The following is a 10,000-nucleotide window of genomic DNA, read 5'->3' as shown; positions in this document are numbered from 1 at the left end:
TCTGCAAACGCCAGATGTATCTCGAACACTTCTCCGCATCCACCTTCTCGATCCAAAATGTCTCGATGCCCTCCATGAGCTCTTCTTTTGTTTTCAACTTACCTTGGTTCCCAAGGAAACGCTTTAGTTCGTGCCAAAGCAATTCAATTGAGTTAAGATCTGGAGATTCAGGGGGAGTCTTCCACCAATATATTCCATTATCTTCATGAAGCTTCTAGCGAGGAGACTTGTATCCTTTGGATCATTGTCTTGTTGAGATCGGTGACCATCGGGGAAGTTATCGGGGATAAATGGAAGCAACCCGTTGCTGAGGATCTCGGAGACATATAACTGCGCGTCTATGTTTCCTTTGAATAGTGTGATTTGCATCGGCCCCTTCTTGGAAATCCGGCCCACATGTGCACTTTGACAGGAGTGACAATGAGATGTCCGGGGCGTTCCATGAAGCTTTTCAGGAAATCACGTCATAGGGCCGTAGTGGCTCTCCGTAAATGATCAGGCGCCGGTTGCTCGAATCCTGCTTAGCGCTAACCGTTGGTTAAGAGGTATCAAAACCGATAGGTTTCCATGGTATTTAACGCCGGTTAGCGCTAACGATGCTTCGAACAACGCGGGCCAGTTGTATAACTTCCAAAGCAGCGTTCGGCAGAATCATATCCGCCACGTTTCGAGTGATAGCCCTTCATCAGAGCGAATCGAGGAATTATGGGTTATGTTTAGTTTTTATAGTAGAGTGGGAGCTACGCTATTGGTGGTAACATGGCAACGTGAAAAATAGGAATGCATTAGTTAAATTAAAAGGGTTCGTTGATACCGTGATTATTATGGGTGCCGATTTGGAAAATAAATTTTGTTCTAGATTCTTGCGGCTTTCCGTCGTACCTACATGTAGGGAAAGGCCGCAGATAGCCATGTGTTTTTTGGAGTGGTTAGGGAGATTAAAATGACGAGCGACTGGCTTAGATGCATCATTGTCATTCTTCTCAACATCGCAAAGGTGTTCGCGGAATCGGTCGCCTAGTCGACTACCTGTCTCGCCAATGTATAATTTATTGCATAACGTACAGGTTATGCAATGATGATATTTGCGGAGGTACATGTGAAACGATCGGTGATCTTAACAGATCGCTTAGATCGCGATATCGTGCTAGTGTTAAGAATGAAAGGACAAGTTTTGTATCGTGAGCGCGCACATTTGAAAGTGCCGGGTTGCTCGTTAGTTTTGAGCGCGCTTCTAACTAAAAAGTTGCCTACCAAGTTTTTGTCGAGTTTGAATGAAATAAGTGGAGGTTGCGAAAAGATTCTACCAGTCTCGGGATCATTTTGGAGTACTTTAAAGTTATTAAGAATGATACTTTTGACTGCGTGATTAGGAGGATGAGTTTCCCCTATTCCCTCGAATAGACAACAAATCACCCACAAGTTGTCACTTGTTAAAGAGGGGAACTGACTGCTGCACTGGATAGCTGTACTGGTAATGGGCTGCACCGCTTATTCCAGCATTCTGCGAGCAATGAGGCCCCGTTTGCGTTTATTGAAACTAACAGAAGCCCAGACAATAACGTGCCTGCTGCCCGTCAGGAAGAAAACCCTTTTTAAAGGAAACCTGAACCCTCCCGAATGCAGAACCAGGCACTTAACAAATACCCCGAGGGTGAGGAGTGGCAAATCCAACAACTGTAAGATAAAATAAATCAAAACTACATTAATAAAAAATCTCGAAACGAGAGAAAGTTGGCAGCAACGTCAGCGTAGAATGGCTCGACTCTGCAAAATCCCGCCCTTATAGTACTTGGAAACGGTCAAAAACCGGCGAACCGTGAAAACAACGATTTGCTGCTATTCTTCAAACCGCAGCAAATTACAAAAAGTGTGGGTAAATGGAAATCTGTCATTCTTATCTTTTTGTGACGTTAAGTAGTGCTGAATGTAGATCAAATTGTTGGGCACGATGTTGGCCGGTTTTGACCACAGAGACAGGATAGCCACGTTTTTCGAAGAACTGGCACATCTCCTCTGATTTGTTGGAAAAATCGGAATCATCACTTCATTGACGTCGAAGTCTAAGAAATTGAGAATAAGGAATAGAGTTCTTGACATGTGATGGATGTGTAGGATATGTTGAACACCAATTTTTTAATCAGTACAACGGGCCCCAAACCTGAACTCTACGGCCGCTACAACGACGACTGCATCGGCGCTATTTCATCTAGCAGAGAAGATCTCGATCAATTTATAATCTTCGTCAATTCTTTTCATCCGGCTCTTAAATATACCTGGGAAATTTCGGAAATTTCATTGGCTTTCCTAGATATCAAAGTTTCTATTAGTGGCAACGTGCTATGTACCAGTGTGCACTACAAACCTACAGATTCTGACAGTTATTTGTTGTATTCATCGTCACATCCATCACATGTTAAGAACTCTATTCCTTATTCTCAATTTCTTAGACTTCGACGTCTATGTAGTGATGACTGTGATTTTTCCAGCAAATCAGAGATGTGCCAGTTCTTCGAAAAACGTAGCTATCCTGTCTCTGTGGTCAAAGCGGGCCAACATCGCGCCCAACACTGTCCCCCGGTCCATGGACCCCCTACGGACAGGGTCCATGGACTGCCTTACGGACCGGTCCACGGACTATCTCTACGGACCCCCTCTACGGACCATCCAAAAAAACACAGAATTAAAAATATATAACAACTGAAAAGTTGTTTATACCGGTTGTCTGGATAGACCACTCTTGCCGGTGAAATCTCAGCCGTTACGCTTCGCAAATCAGACTATGGCTCGGGTGTTGCCTTTTCCTTAGCTGCTGACCGGAGTGCTTCGAAAAACTAAGTTCTTCCGCCATTTTCTTCAGGACAGAGAGATCGTGAAGCCTGGGGCTTCAACCGAACAAAATGGCGGAGGGAAAGAAAGAAAATACAGATAGAACTTACTTATTATCAATCTTTTTCGAAGCATTCTGGTCCACAGCGAAGGAAGGGGCAATATGTGATTAATAGACTTTGTACCCGAGCCTGAGCCTTAGTCTGTTGAATTTGCGGAGCGTTGCGGTTAAGATTTCGCCGACACGAGTGACACGAGTGGTCTATCCAGACAACTGGTAAGTCAAATCTTTAGTTTTTATTTATTTTCATTTCTATGCTGTTTTAGGGTGGTCCGTATAGGGGGTCCATAAGGGTAAGGGCGTGGACCGGTCCGTGAGGCAGTCCGTGGACCGGGAGTCAGTGTTTTCGGGTCACCCCTACAAACGTCACAAAAAGATAAGAATGACAGATTTCCAGTCACCCTCACTTTCCATCCTCATAATCACGCAGTCAAAAGTATCATTCTTAATAACTTTAAATTACTCCAAAATGATACCGAGATTGGGTAGAATCTTTTCGCAACCTCCACTTATTTCATTCAAACGCGACAAAAACGTAGGCAACTTTTTTGATCGACATTATTTTAGTAAAGGAAAACAGTTTGTGCCTTCTCTACACCAGTATTACCTTACATGTTTAAGGGGAAAAAGTGGCAAAGAACGATTAATACAATTTTAAACAGTGTATTTCTGTCTCCCTTTAGGAATCCGTCATCCAAAGTACTGGCCTTCTATTATTGCCCTCGGACACCTCTGGGTCGTGTTTTGTCGCTGAACCCGTCGTTCCCAGCTTCCAACAAGTGGTCTCGGGATATCAACACTTCGTTCATTACTCTTCGTTAAAGTGTTGTATTTTTGAAGCATATTCGTTATTTTCTCCTTGTTTCTTTTATTGTTTGCATTTTGAAATGTTGGAATCAAAACCGTTATTCCAAAGCCTTCACCGACGCTTAGTTCTGTAGTTAATTACGTGCGAGGCCCCCGAGGGCGGCCCACGTCATAAAGTGGAGGCCGTTTGTTTTTCCTCGTATCCACAAATTTTAACTTAAGTTATCATTGGCTAATTTTTGTAAGGTTTGTGTGGAGGAAGTGTAACTTTGTCGAAAATAAAACGAAATATTTTATTGGCCACTGTTTTTTACTTCGACCAATAGAAGCGCACCATGTGCACGCTACGTCATGCATACGTGACTACCGTTGTTCTTTTCGCTCGCATACCTGCACGTATCTGTTGTCGTCACTCTCCCGTTTGAAAGCACCAAGAACGTTCACAGGCGGCTGCTCGAGTTTGTTTCCAAAGGTAAGTGTTACTTTCTATGTTGAGCGATTATTACCGCTTACAGCTTTCATTGTGTTGTTGTAATTGGTCGTATGAAAGATGTGTGGTATTTTGCGGAGGTTGTAGGTCAATGCTGTCGGTGATATTCGGTGCAATAATTTGCGGGGAGCCGAACTGGTAAGACAAGCGACAAAGCAACAGTCGCTGATAAACAATGATTTTCGTTCGAAAAGAAAACAGTCGCTGATTACCATATGCATTGTGCCCTTCAGTAAGGGTAAAACATTAGCATCTTATGGGATTGTTGAGCTTCTAAATAAGAGGATAAGTAAGATCTATTTAATGCGTTGGATTATTTGTAAGCCCCGCTTTGGGATTAATGAAACCCTTCAGGGTGCCATACATACATACATGCATACATACATGCATACATACATACATACATACATACATACGTACCTTTACCCAGTTGTGGGGACTTGTGTTCCAAATCTACATTGTGTGGACCTGGTGTTCCTTGAGACATTACCAAATAATATGTATAGCATTTGAGTGTACTCGGATAGAGTATGCTATGCACTCCAAAAAAAATTACAAAATCCCACATCTACGCTGTGGGGACAGTTTTTACACACATTGTGGGGACCAAAACTTACACTTCTTTGGAATTGTGGGGACATTAGGTGAAACTCTTACATTGTGGGGACTTTAGCCTTTAAGGTGCTCCACCTGTTTTTGTCTCCTTATATTGCTACATTAACATACTTCATTGAGCACTTGCATTACACTGGTGAGTAAAAACAAAGTCATCACTTAAGTATGCTCTAACTGAAACCCATTAATATTTCGTATGAAATAAACTCACAATAATTGATTTTCAACATGAATTAATGAGACCCTTGTAACGGATGACAGGGAGCCACTGAAAATCGACAACCGTCTTCCGACTAACTATTACAGCCCCTTCCGTAACAAATTCACCTGAAACAATTTTTGGTTCCTGGCAAAGCTACAACTTTCTAGATTTGCGATTTGGGGAAATTGTTTACACATGAAACAACTCTGAAATCGTGCGGACTTTAAACCTGAAGGTCCTTCTGCAGTATGTGTTTCGTTAACTTTTTTTCAAGGTCGTGAGGTACTGTGGTATTTACATTAGAGCCAGTAATATAATTTTGCACAGTTTACACGACTGTAACCCAACTTTGACATATTAATTTTACCAAAAGTGACCTCAAGGTCCTTGGGATTGCTTCTTTTTGTTCCCGCAAGACTCGCTTTTTTTTTTTACTGAGAAACATTAATCAGTTTTGATCAATCAAACAAGGAATCTCAGCATCCATGGATCGAGGTTGATTGTCAAATTACGCTGGAGGTTATTTGGAGTCTTCGAATGTCATTTTCATTGTAACTTGTTTCCCCCTGAGAAGGTGCAGCGTTTCTCGTTTTCCTTGACTTGGCATCATTGTATCTATATTTTGTCTTTACTTTTAAAAAAACGCTATTCTTGAGAAATGGTCGGAAACCACCTCCACAAATGTGAAATTATTAAAAAACTTCTGCCTTTTGCTTATTGAACCCTTTTTACGTATAAAAAAAGTGCTAGAGTAGTTTTAAACACACAGAAAAATAAATGTAGTAGTTCTGTGGAATTGATCACTTGATCTGGTGTAAAAGCGAGCTGAAATATAAATGAACTTTAACAAAAAAGAGAGCAGCTGCAGGTGAGGTAAAGGTATTTTATATCTATTAGAGTGCAAACCAGGAGTGGTATTGTTGAGAGATACCCCAAACCAAATGTGGAGCAGCTAAATAATAAAGATAACTTGATCCAACAAATCCAATTTAGTGGTCACGGATGCAGCGAATTCACTGGAGAGGATACAAGCTGGGATACCATATGTATGAGGACTAGCTGAAGGAATCCAGAGATTGTTTAGCGCATTTACCGTAAGCTTAATGGCTCTCTAAGAACAAAGTTATCAAACGTTAAAGACCACGCCCCTTTGGAAAAAGAAAGCGGCGGTTTTTTGCCATATTAATCGAATTTCTTGTGAATTATTTTGAGGGAAAAACTTGAAGACCATTAGGGATGTGTTGCGGTTTAATTTTGTTTTTGCTTTGAATTTTTCTTTTTTTTTTTCAAACCAGTTTAATTTTTCTTGAACTGTCCACATAAGGCTGCGGGGCCAGATGGGGATGCCATACTGGCTGTTAAAGAAATACGCTAACATAGTTTCTCAGCCCGTCACTGCCATCCTTAACAGACGTTTCTACTTAATATTGGTAGAAGACGTAAATAAACAGCTTCGACCTATTTGTCTCACCTCGGCTATCTAAAAACTAGCTGAGGAATTTGTTGGTTGTTATTCATATTGGCCCAGCTGTTGTTAAAGACACCGATCCAGACCAATTTGGCGGGATCCCCATGCAAGCCTTGATTTCAATGGTGCATCAATGGGCGCAGGCAACGGACGGGTCCGGTGCCGCGGTCAGGGTGGTCTTGTTCATGGACCATCGCCCTTTGACACAGAAGATTTACAATCTAGATATTTCCGCGAGGTGTGGGGCATTGGGTAATATATTTTCTGGTCCATCGTAACCAGCTGCAATGTTTCAGTCCTTAATAGTAAACTTAACCTACCTCCTGTCTGAAAAAGGGTAATTTTCTTTTTGGGGGGTGTAGTGAAAAAAACAGGAGCTTCGATTTTTAGGGGGGTCTTAAAAAGGAACTAGACATCTTTTCCTCCCTTCAAACTTCAAACTTCAAACTCCCTTCAAACCAACAACAAAATTAAACCACAGCAATTATACCACAGTCTCGCACCGACTATGTTAAGCGAAGTTTTAGCTTTTGCGGAGCTGACCTATTGATATAAGACAATCGAATCTAAATGTTGAAATTTAAAAAACACGCTTTCAAAAGCGATCTCAATTAGCAGATACACGGCATCCTTGTAAAGCAGGTTTAATTAGTTAATTAGTTTAGTTAGTATGGTTAGTAGTTTTCTTCGCTTTTTTATTCCCTTTGTAATAAGATTTTATACCTGAATAATGTGTTTAAAGAAATTTTTACTTATTTATTTACTTACTTGCATTTACTTTGTCCTGTTTTCACAGTTCTTCTTAAGGTGGCTGTTTTCTAGCGAGTGGTTTGTTGAAGTGCGTCGTGAGATCGAAGGAATGACTTGCGTATTCGCGCCATGGTCCAGAAAACGCATCGTGATTTAAGGGAATAGAGGCTTAGAGGAGGCAATAACGTCAACTACGGCTTTACGAGACGTGGCCTACGCTGATGACTTCCAAATTTCAGTGCCTTTAGGCCTTGAACAAGTTCTTTTAAGACAAGTCACAGTGGTTGTTGAACCAGGATCATTGACCTAAACTTTCTGGACGGAACGTGACATGTCAACTAATAAACCTAAAGTAATAAAGACTAAAACAACCGAAGTAAGCAAGGAGTTAACTAAAGCAATTAATGTAGGTGGCTGAACAAAGCCCTGAAACTAGTAAGGTCAACGTGGGATTAAAAGATTAGTACTGTACCGCAGTTGAATAGTGATTGGTACTACAAGGCAGTTTCCTAACAGCACAACAAAAGTTAACCTTAGTTTAGAGTTACAGCCTTACAAACAGACATAAAAGAGTAGGAGTACACCAGTTTCACTTGTCATCATAGTCCTTTCAGCTTCATTAGTTAATTAAGGACGTTTGCGCCCATTGCTACCGCGCATCCTTACAGCGCACGCAAATTCACATGCCACGTCATGCATCGAGCGCGCGCGCTAAGTACTATAGGGCATATATATGGCCATTGCTATAGCTTTGCTTGGATTTAACGATCTTGGATGTTCGGTGACCCCTAATTTTCTTTCCAGAAACAGATTTTATTTACAATTATCTCCACATTGTCCAAAAATGAACAAAAAATCAATGTGGGAAGTGAAACAAATTTCAAGATTTCTGTCCTCGGGACATGGAATCCTGCCATCTTGCTGCTGCAAGGTGCATGAAACTATGGCCGCTAAATGCGAACTTGTTCTTTAGGGTACCTCAACAGTTAACTAAATTCACTTGATGGGTCCACTTTTTAAACAAAGTTTGGTAAAGAACATTTCACTTCAAAGATGTAATTTTAGGGTTAGGGTTAGGGTTAGCTTTCAATAACTGTGATTTAGGATTTGTAAAGTTTGCAGTCTGCAAGTGTCAGACACCGAGTAGTACCTGCTCATTGGTCATAACTTTGATGGATAATTAATTAATTAATTTTATAATTGCATTTAAAAATTTGTCGGCGCGTGACTTTGTAGAGCCCGCAGACCTAGTCCATACAGGACTAAGTTAAACGACTCGACTCCCTAGGACTTCTAGCAGCTCAATGGGTAGAGAATCTTACCGGTGTTACGGAGATCGCAGGTTCGTGTCCTCCTCATTGCCAAGCAACTAGTTCGTCATCCTTGCCACGGGCGCATTACACATTGGAAAATCTTTTCCTCAGTCTCACGAATTTCCGCCAAATTTAGAAAGTTAGAGTTGTAAAGTATTTCTCACCTTAAATAGTTTGCAGTATGGCTGAATAAGTGCGCACCGGCAGCAAGTGTATTAACGTTCAATATTATAACAGGATCGAAATTTTTAAAAGTTTGTTTGGCCTGCTTTATACTATTTGTGAATAGGGGAGCTCTTAACATTAACGTATGGCGGCACGATTTGAATTAACAACGGATGGATCGGGTTTTCGAAGAGCTCTGAAAAGAGCGCCCGATCACTATCGTGTTTATTGGTCGCGCACGCCATCATCTTTGTTTTGTCCGAAGGTCCTGAGTAAAACAGCTGATCCTTATGGCAATTTTAAAATTCGCGGTAGTTATGAATATTTTTTTCATGCGGATTGGTTTTCAACAATAGGCATTGTTTCATTTGACAGGCATTGTTATTCATATCTGGGCTGAAAACAATAGCTCGCCAGCTCTAAACGCGTCATTTTCAAATAAAACTACGACTAATAATTTTCAAACTGAAACTGAAACTGAAAAACTGAAAACTTTATTTATACTCGAGGGCCTGGAGCTTATTAGGCTCCTAGCTTAAGTAGCTAATGAGTCGAGCATAATACTAGCAAAAAAAAAAAAAAAAGAATTAAACTATTTACATCATGATACGATATTATTTACAAATAATGCCGCTGAAAAGTAAAATATTAACGACAGTCTAACAGTCTACAAAGTACTAGCCAGAAAACGAGTGCGGTATCTGACCAAACTGATATTCCGCCGCTGTGTACCGTACGAGATGAAATCAGTTACCCCGAGAACTGCCCATGCCTGCCCCTTCTGTTAGATTTACAGAAAGAAGTGAAAGAGATGAAAGCTAATTCGTCGCGACAGATACAGCCCAATCTGTCTTCAAATTGCGAACTGACTAAGCTTCAAGAAGAAAACAACGCCCTAAAACTGAGACTTCGCGACGTGGAAGATTGTTACGACTCTTTAAAGCGTGAAGCAAGATCTATTCAAGACGAGAATAAAAGTTTAATGACTGCCCTAAGGCTTTTAAACAACGAATTTGTCAATGAAACTAAATATCGTAATGGTAAAAATGAAGACTTCAAGGAGCAAAATTTGCATGAAGAAGAAAACCCTTGGGAGACAGTACGTGATAACAAGACAATGCCCAGAAACAAAAGGAGGGAGCGTCAAATGCCAAATGGAAAAAAGATGTCGGGCGGTAAATCTACTGACATTGCGTCTCAAAAAACGAACGACGACCGGACTACAGTCATCGTTGGAGACTCCATTATAAAGAATGTTCAGGGAATAAAACTAGCCAAAACTGTTGGACACCGGGTTTGG

The 10,000-nt window shown here is 41.0% G+C and overlaps 1 pseudogene; it reads left to right on the top strand.

Annotated features, from left to right (window-relative positions):
• Positions 1 to 3,989, top strand: part of LOC138046824 (MAM and LDL-receptor class A domain-containing protein 1-like) — a 56,793-nt pseudogene extending 52,804 nt beyond the window's left edge.
• The last annotated feature ends 6,011 nt before the right edge of the window (positions 3,990 to 10,000 follow it).

Source organism: Montipora capricornis, chromosome 4 (genome assembly GCF_036669925.1).
Source record: "Montipora capricornis isolate CH-2021 chromosome 4, ASM3666992v2, whole genome shotgun sequence".
In the NCBI taxonomy this organism is placed as follows: domain Eukaryota; kingdom Metazoa; phylum Cnidaria; class Anthozoa; order Scleractinia; family Acroporidae; genus Montipora; species Montipora capricornis.
The sequence above is the reverse complement of the archived record's forward strand: the minus strand, read 5'-3'. Positions and strand labels throughout refer to the sequence as shown.